The following is an 8,743-nucleotide window of genomic DNA, read 5'->3' on the forward strand; positions in this document are numbered from 1 at the left end:
AATAAAATGGTTAAGTAAAAGAAAATCCTCAACCAACCAACCAAGGTTAATTATGGTCAATGGTGTTTCCGCCAAGGAAGCAAAATATTGGGAGGATTACCAATTCTCCGATGAATCGGATTCCGACGAGAATTCCGATGATGTTATAGAAATTACCCCAACTGAATTTAAAAAGGCAAAAGAAAATAATAAGGGAAAGGGCATAAAAATAGAGAAATCTAATTCCAACCCTGATGAACTTTATATGTATCGTCAACCCCCGAAGTCCTTAAGTTGTAACAATGACCCGGGAACCTCTAAATCACCAGGTTTTTCTAAACCGTTGTGGAAAACGACAGCTAGTATTAGGGGAACATCATATATCCCTAGAAACTTGGCAAAACGAACCAAAACCAAAGAAGAAGAAACGAGCGAGTCGGAATAAGATAGTTGTATTCGTATGGTGTAATATATGTAATATAGTGTGCTTATGCTTTATGATATATGTAAAAATTGCTTGTATTAATAAGTATTTTTTTTTATGAATCTAACTCTTGTCTATTTTACAGTATAAAAACACAAAATGGGTAGACAACCCAATATTTTAAGAGACCTACCCGGAGACATGATAGATGAAATCTTGTCTAGAGTTGGTCAGAATTCTTCGGCACAACTATTTACGGCAAAATCAGTTTGTAAGACATTCGAAGAACGTTCCAAGAATGCCTTGGTTTATAAGAGACTTTCGTTTGAAATATGGGGGATATCACATTGGGAAACCCATAAGTTACGATGTGTTTACTTTGACGCATATATTGCGGGGAACCCAAGTGCTATTTTACGCAACGGGTTAAGAAATTATTTTGACTCAATGTATCCGAACATAGGACTTCATGATTTAGAAAAAACGGCTAACATGCAACATAAATAAGCATGTTATGCTTACGGGTTAGTAATGTTCGGTTCTCACCAAAGTGAGAACAAGAACATCGGGCTACAACTATTAAACAAAACATTTCCACAAGTAACGGACTCAGTAGTTGGGGTGAGAAACAAGGTTTTTAGATTGTTACGGGACTGTTGGACATTACGTAACCCTCGTCCCTTTGACGACGTTACAACACGCTGTCTTATCAACGGCCATACCGGTTATGTTCCACAAGACCAAGGATGGGAAGTAGTCCTAGTAAAACCAGAATGCATGACTTGTTTCTGGACGTATGAATTACGTGTCTTTATTGCCTTTGCTGAACGACTTGTGTACTAGCTAGAATTATCTTCACAACTATCTTGTATCAAAGTTATTGTGTGCTATATTTCATGCTTTATGTAAAATAAGCGGTATTGTAAGTTTGTAAAATATTGTATAAAAGTTTGAACGCGAAATATTATTATAATCAGTTTTTCATATAGAATTGTGGTAGTTGAATTGTATATTAGCTACTAAGTATGAACTTAACGGGTAGGTACTACCCGAATTTAAACTTATAAAACGCTAATATGAAGAAAAAGCTTTTATAAATGAGTTCATATTATGCTACGAAATAATATTAACTACTCTTAATATTCTGTATGATTAACTTGTTCCATTTGACTATTTTGAAGGAAATGGCACCGACTACTCGACACACCGTGAATATGAATGAAGAGGAATTCCGTACTTTTCTAGCTTCAAACATAGCCGTAGTACAGGCTGCGCTACATACCAACAATAACCTTGGATCTAGCAGTACAGGAAATCGTGTAGGATGCACCTACAAAGAATTCACTGCCTGCAAACCTTTGGAATTTGATGGAACCGAAGGACCGATCGGATTGAAACGGTGGACCAAGAAGGTCGAATCGGTGTTTGCCACAAGTAAGTGTACTGAAGAGGACAAAGTGAAGTACGCTACACATACCTTCATAGGTTCTGCGTTAACATGGTGGAATACCTATCTAGAGCAAGTGGGACAAGATGATGCTTACGCACTACCGTGGTCAGCATTCAAGCACTTGATGAACGAGAAGTACCGTCCCAGAACCGAGGTCAATAAGCTCAAGACAGAACTCAGAGGGTTAAGAACCCAAGGATTTGATATTACCACGTACGAAAGACGATTCACAGAATTATGCCTATTGTGTCCGGGAGCGTTCGAAGATGAGGAAGAGAAGATCGATGCGTTTGTGAAAGGATTACCGGAAAGAATCCAAGAAAATATAAGTTCACACGAGCCCGCCTACATACAACAGGCATGTAGAATGGCTCACAAACTAGTGAACCAGATTGAAGAAAGAATTAAAGAACAAACTGCTGAAGAGGCCAATGTGAAGCAAGTCAAAAGAAAGTAGGAGGAAAACGGTGATAAGAATCACCAATACAACAACAACAGCAATTACAACAATAATCGCAACAATTATCCCAACAATCGCAACATCAATCGCAACTACAACAAACGGCCCAACAACAACAACAACAACAACAACAACAACAACAACAACAACAACAACAACAACAACAACAACAACAACAACAACTACAATAATCATCCCAACAACAATAACAACCGCAACAACAACAACAACAATCAGAAGCAGCTATGCCAAAGGTGTGAAAAGTATCACTCGGGGTTCTGCACCAAATTTTGCAACAAGTGTAAAAGAAATGGTCATAGCGCGGCGAAGTGTGAGGTCTACGGACCAGGGGTTAACAGGACGAAAGGAACAAATGGTGTTGGAACGAGTAATGGCGGAGAAAGTAGTGTCGGAGCAAGTTATGCCAATGTAGTTTGTTATAAATGTGGAAAACCGGGCTACATTATTAGAAATTACCCGAACCAGGAGAACACAAATGGACAAGGTCGCGGAAGAGTTTTCAATATTAATGCGGCAGAGGCACAGGAAGACCCGGAGTTTGTTACGGGTACGTTTCTTATTGACAATAAATCTGCTTACGTTTTATTTGATTCGGGTGCGGATAGAAGCTATATGAGTAGAGATTTTTGTGCTAAATTAAGTTGTCCATTGACGCCGTTGGATAGTAAATTTTTACTCGAATTAGCAAACGGTAAATTAATTTCAGCAGATAATATATGCCGGAATCGAGAAATTAAACTGGGTAGCGAAATATTTAAGATTGCTTGATACCAGTAGAGTTAGGGAGTTTTGATGTGATAATCGGTATGGACTGGTTGAAAGAAGTGAAAGCAGAGATCGTTTGTTACAAAAATGCAATTTGCATTATACGAGAAAAAGGAAAACCCTTAATGGTGTACGGAGAAAAGGGCAACACGAAGCTACATCTTATTAGTAATTTGAAGGCACAAAAACTAATAAGAAAAGGTTGCTATGCTGTTCTAGCACACATCGAGAAAGTACAAACTGAAGAAAAGAGCATCAATGATGTTCCCGTCGCAAAAGAATTTCCCGATGTATTTTCGAAAGAATTACCGGGATTACCCCCACATCGATCCGTTGAATTTCAAATAGATCTTGTACCAGGAGCTGCACCAATAGCTCGTGCTCCTTAGAGACTCGCACCCAGCGAGATGAAAGAACTGCAAAGCCAATTACAAGAACTTTTAGAGCGTGGTTTCATTCGACCAAGCACATCACCGTGGGGAGCTCCTGTTTTGTTTGTCAAGAAAAAAGATGGTACATTCAGGTTGTGTATCGACTACCGAGAGTTGAACAAACTTACCATCAAGAACCGCTACCCACTACCGAGAATCGACGACTTATTTGATCAACTACAAGGCTCGTCTGTTTATTCAAAGATTGACTTACGTTCCGGGTATCATCAAATGCGGGTGAAAGAAGATGATATTCCAAAGACTGCTTTCAGAACACGTTACGGTCATTACAAGTTTATGGTCATGCCGTTTGGTTTAACTAATGCACCAGCTGTGTTCATGGATGATAATAAAGAACAGCCCTAGTCTTATATACTGACTACCCAATTCTAGTAAAAAAATTTAAAATTTTCAATTAAATGAACTCAAAATCATGTTTATACATATTTATGAACGATAAAACTAGGTTTTAACACCGAAATTATTGTAACCTCGGAAAGGACATAAATTGAGAAACAAACCAAAATGTTAAAATTCATTTAAAATGGAATAGAGGACAATAAAAAGGAAAATAAAAGCCAAGTGTGGGAAAAATTACCAAGTTATTCAAAACATATGTCACATATTTTTATACAAATAATTGAAAATACTTTTGCTTTGGACTAAACTAAACTGTTTTACCTGATTTACTGTAAGAAAGATGGATCTACACGATGAATCAATTCCATCATTAAAAGGAAGTAAAATCTTCCGAAAAAGACACGCGCTTCTTGATTTAGGTCATGAAGTTGTCGTCCAGACCAGCTGTAGGTTGACGAAAAATCTAGAAAAGTCATCACTAAAATCAGCAGGAAATCCACGGACCTCAGTATTAAACAGGGTCGCCAAGTGGTCAGATTTATCCTAACCATGAGAAGGATTTATCTCGTAAAATGGGGGGCACCATGCAAATTAGCTGGATAAGACTAATGAATCAGATCCCCAGAAAGGATAATCTCCTTAAAAGATCAAAAATCAGCTTTTAAGCCTGATATTACTCAATCCTTGAGATTGACCTTAAAGATTGAGAATTACAAACTCATGGAATTCAATGATATCTAAACTCGAGCTTAAACGAGAAAATATTTTGATCAAAATTACAAACCGATTTGTTTTCTGAAAACCCTATTTTCAATGCGTTCATTACCATTGAACGTAAAATCCTAGGAATTCACCTGGAATTCATTAGGTCACCTGAACTAAATCGGGTGTCAACCGTAAGAACGGTGGTTGCATAGTGGTCAAAGACAGGACCTTGTGCCAGACCGAAAAATCATAAGGGTGAGTTTTACTATTGCTCCTACCAAGGATAGTAATTGCGTCCGACACGTTATAGACCATAATTAAAAGCATGTCAGGGGACACTGCCTTAACAGTTGCTTGTTCAACGCTTTCCTTTACAACCGGACGGTAGTTTACCGAAAGGTAATATACGGGACAAGTAAACTGGACGTGTTGCTTTCCAAATACAAGGTTAGCAAGTGGGTGACACAAAACCGCAAGTTTTGAGCTAAAATTTTCAAATCTGAAACCCACCAAACCCACAAAAATATTTTGCAAACACCGGTAAAGGGTTATTCCGGAAAACTTATCTAGGGTAAAAACTAGATTTAATTTTCAAAAGATCAAATGTTTTCATAAAGATCCAATTTCCTTAATGGATCTAAATTTTTATAGTCATGTGGGACTGTAAACCATATCGTTACTACCATTGTTTATACCGCCGTATAGAAATCACTGATGTACAAAGTGTGAAGAATAAAGAAGTGATTCTAGTATTTCAAGACGATATTGCTTGAGGACAAGCAACGCTCAAGTGTGGGAATATTTAATAATGCTAAAAACGAACATATATTTCATAGCATTATTCCTCAAGAAAGACAAGCTTTTAGTTGCAATTGTTCTATTTACAAGTGATATTCGTTTAAATAATAAAAGGTGAAGACAAAAGACAGATTCGACGAATTGAAGACGCAAACGACCAAAAAGCTCAAAAGTACAAAAGACAATCAAAGAGGTTCCAATTATTGATAAGAAACGTCTCGAAATTACAAGAGTACAAGATTCAAAACGCAAAGTACAAGATATTAAATTGTACGCAAGGACGTTCAAAAATCCGGAACCGGGACCAGAGTCAACTCTCAACGCTCGACGCAACGGACTAAAAATTACAAGTCAACTATGCACATAAATATAATATAATATTTAAATAATTCTTATAATTATTTATATATTATATAAATTATAAAAATCCGTCGGCAAGAAAGACTCCAAAAGGAGTGAGCTGTATTTACAAACTCCGCAACTCGCGGAGTTTGAAGGCAAAAAGGGCCGCGGGTCGCGGAGCCCCAAATTCTGAAACTCCCTATAAAGCTCCGCGACTTTTGCTAATTGATCGTGAGGTTAAAAGACTTAAGCAAAACAAGATACCAATTGTTAAGGTTCGATGGAATGCTCGTAGAGGACTCGAGTTCACCTGGGAACGAGAAGATCAGATGAAGAAGAAATACCTGCATTTATTTCCAGAAGATACGTCAACACCTCCAACTGCTTAAAATTTCTGGACGAAATTTATTTAACGGGTAGGTACTGTAGTGACCCGAACTTTTCCATGTTTATATATATATTAAATGAAATTGTTATTTACATGATTAAGTGTTTCCAACATGTTAAGTAATCAAACTTGTTAAGACTTGATTAATTGAAATAGGTTTCATATAGACAATTGACCACCCAAGTTGACCGGTGATTCACGAACGTTAAAACTTGTAAAAACTATATGATGACATATATATGGATATATATATAGTTAACAGGATATTATGATAATTAAACATATCATTAAGTATATTAACAATGAATTACATATGTAAAAACAAGACTACTAACTTAATGATTTTGAAACGAGACATATATGTAACGATTATCGTTGTAACGACATTTAATGTATATATATCATATTAAGAGATATTTATACATCATAATATCATGATAATATAATAATTTAAAATCTCATTTGATATTATAAACATTGGGTTAACAACACTTAACAAGATCGTTAACCTAAAGGTTTCAAAACAACACTTACATGTAACGACTAACGATGACTTAACGACTCAGTTAAAATGTATATATATGTAGTATTTTAATATGTATTCATACACTTTTGAAAGACTTCAAGACACTTATCAAAATACTTTTACTTAACAAAAATGCTTACAATTACATCCTCGTTCAGTTTCATCAACAATTCTACTCGTATGCACCCGTATTCGTACTCGTACAATACACAGCTTTTAGATGTATGTACTATTGGTATATACACTCCAATGATCAGCTCTTAGCAGCCCATGTGAGTCACCTAACACATGTAGGAACCATCATTTGGCAACTAGCATGAAATATCTCATAAAATTACAAAAATATGAGTAATCATTCATGACTTCTTAACATGAAAACAAAATTACATATCCTTTATATCTAATCCATACACCAACGACCAAAAACACCTACAAACACTTTCATTCTTCAATTTTCTTCATCTAATTAATCTCTCTCAAGTTCTATCTTCAAGTTCTAAGTGTTCTTCATAAATTCCAAAAGTTCTAGTTTCATAAAATCAAGAATACTTCCAAGATTGCAAGTTTACTTCCAAGTTTTCTAAATCCATTCCAAGTAATCATCCAAGATCAAGAAACCTTTGTTACTTACAGTAGGTTATCTTTCTAATACAAGGTAATAATAATATTCAAACTTTAATTCAATTTCTATAACTATAACAATCTTATTTCGAGTGGAAATCTTACTTGAAATTGTTTTCGTGTCATGATTCTGCTTCAAGAACTTTCAAGCCATCCAAGGATCCTTTGAAGCTAGATCCATTTTTCTCATTTCCAGTAGGTTTATCCAAGGAACTTGAGGTAGTAATGATGTTCATAACATCATTCGATTCATACATAAAAAGTTGTCTTATTCAACATTATAAACTTGTAATCACTAGAACATAGTTTAGTTAATTCTAAACTTGTTCGCAAATAAAGTTAATCCTTCTAACTAGACTTTTAAAATCAACTAAACACATGTTCTATATCTATATGATATGCTAACTTAATGATTTAAAACCCGAAAACACGATAAACACCATAAAACTGGATATACGCCGTCGTAGTAAAACCGGGGGCTGTTTTGGTTGGGATAATTAAAAGCTAAGAAGAACTTTGATTTAAAAGCTATACTTCTGGAAAAATGATTTTTCTTATGAACGTGAAACTATATCCAAAAATTATGGTTAAACTCAAAGTGAAAGTATGTTTTTCAAAATGGTCATCAAGATGTCGTTCTTTCGACGGAAATGACTACCTCTTTCAAAAATGACTTGTAACTTGTATTTTAGACTATAAACTTATACTTTTTCTATTTAGATTCATAAAGTTAAGTTCAATACAAAACCGTGGCCACTGGAATCACTCAAAACGGATTAGAAACGAAGAAATGGCTAGTAAAACAAGATTGATAAAAACTACTCATTTTACCTACGTGAAAGTTAGTAATAAATCTATTCCAACCATAACCTAATCAACTTATATTGTATATTATGTAATCTTAAGATACCATAGACACGTATACAATGTTTCAACCTATCATGTCGACCCATCTATATATATATTGCGGAACAACCATAGACACTCTATATGTGAATGTTGGAGTTAGCTATACAGGGTTGAGGTTGATTCCAAAATATATATATAGTTTGAGTTGTGATCAATACTGAGATACGTATACACTGGGTCGTGGATTGATTCAAGATAATATTTATCGATTTATTTCTGTACATCTAACTGTGGACAACTAGTTGTAGGTTACTAACGAGGACAACTCACTTAATAAACTTAAAACATCAAAAATGTATTAAAAGTATTGTAAATATATTTTGAACATACTTTGATATATATGTATATATTGTTATAGGTTCGTGAATCAACCAGTGGCCAAGTCTTACTTCCCGGCGAAGTAAAAATCTGTGAAAGTGAGTTATAGTCCCACTTTTAAAATCTAATATTTTTGAGATGAGAATACATGCAGGTTTTATAAATGATTTACAAAATAGACACAAGTACGTGAAACTACATTCTATGGTTGAATTATTGAAATCGAATATGCCCCTTTTTATTAAG

Source organism: Rutidosis leptorrhynchoides, chromosome 3, assembly GCF_046630445.1.
Source record: "Rutidosis leptorrhynchoides isolate AG116_Rl617_1_P2 chromosome 3, CSIRO_AGI_Rlap_v1, whole genome shotgun sequence".
NCBI lineage: Eukaryota > Viridiplantae > Streptophyta > Magnoliopsida > Asterales > Asteraceae > Rutidosis > Rutidosis leptorrhynchoides.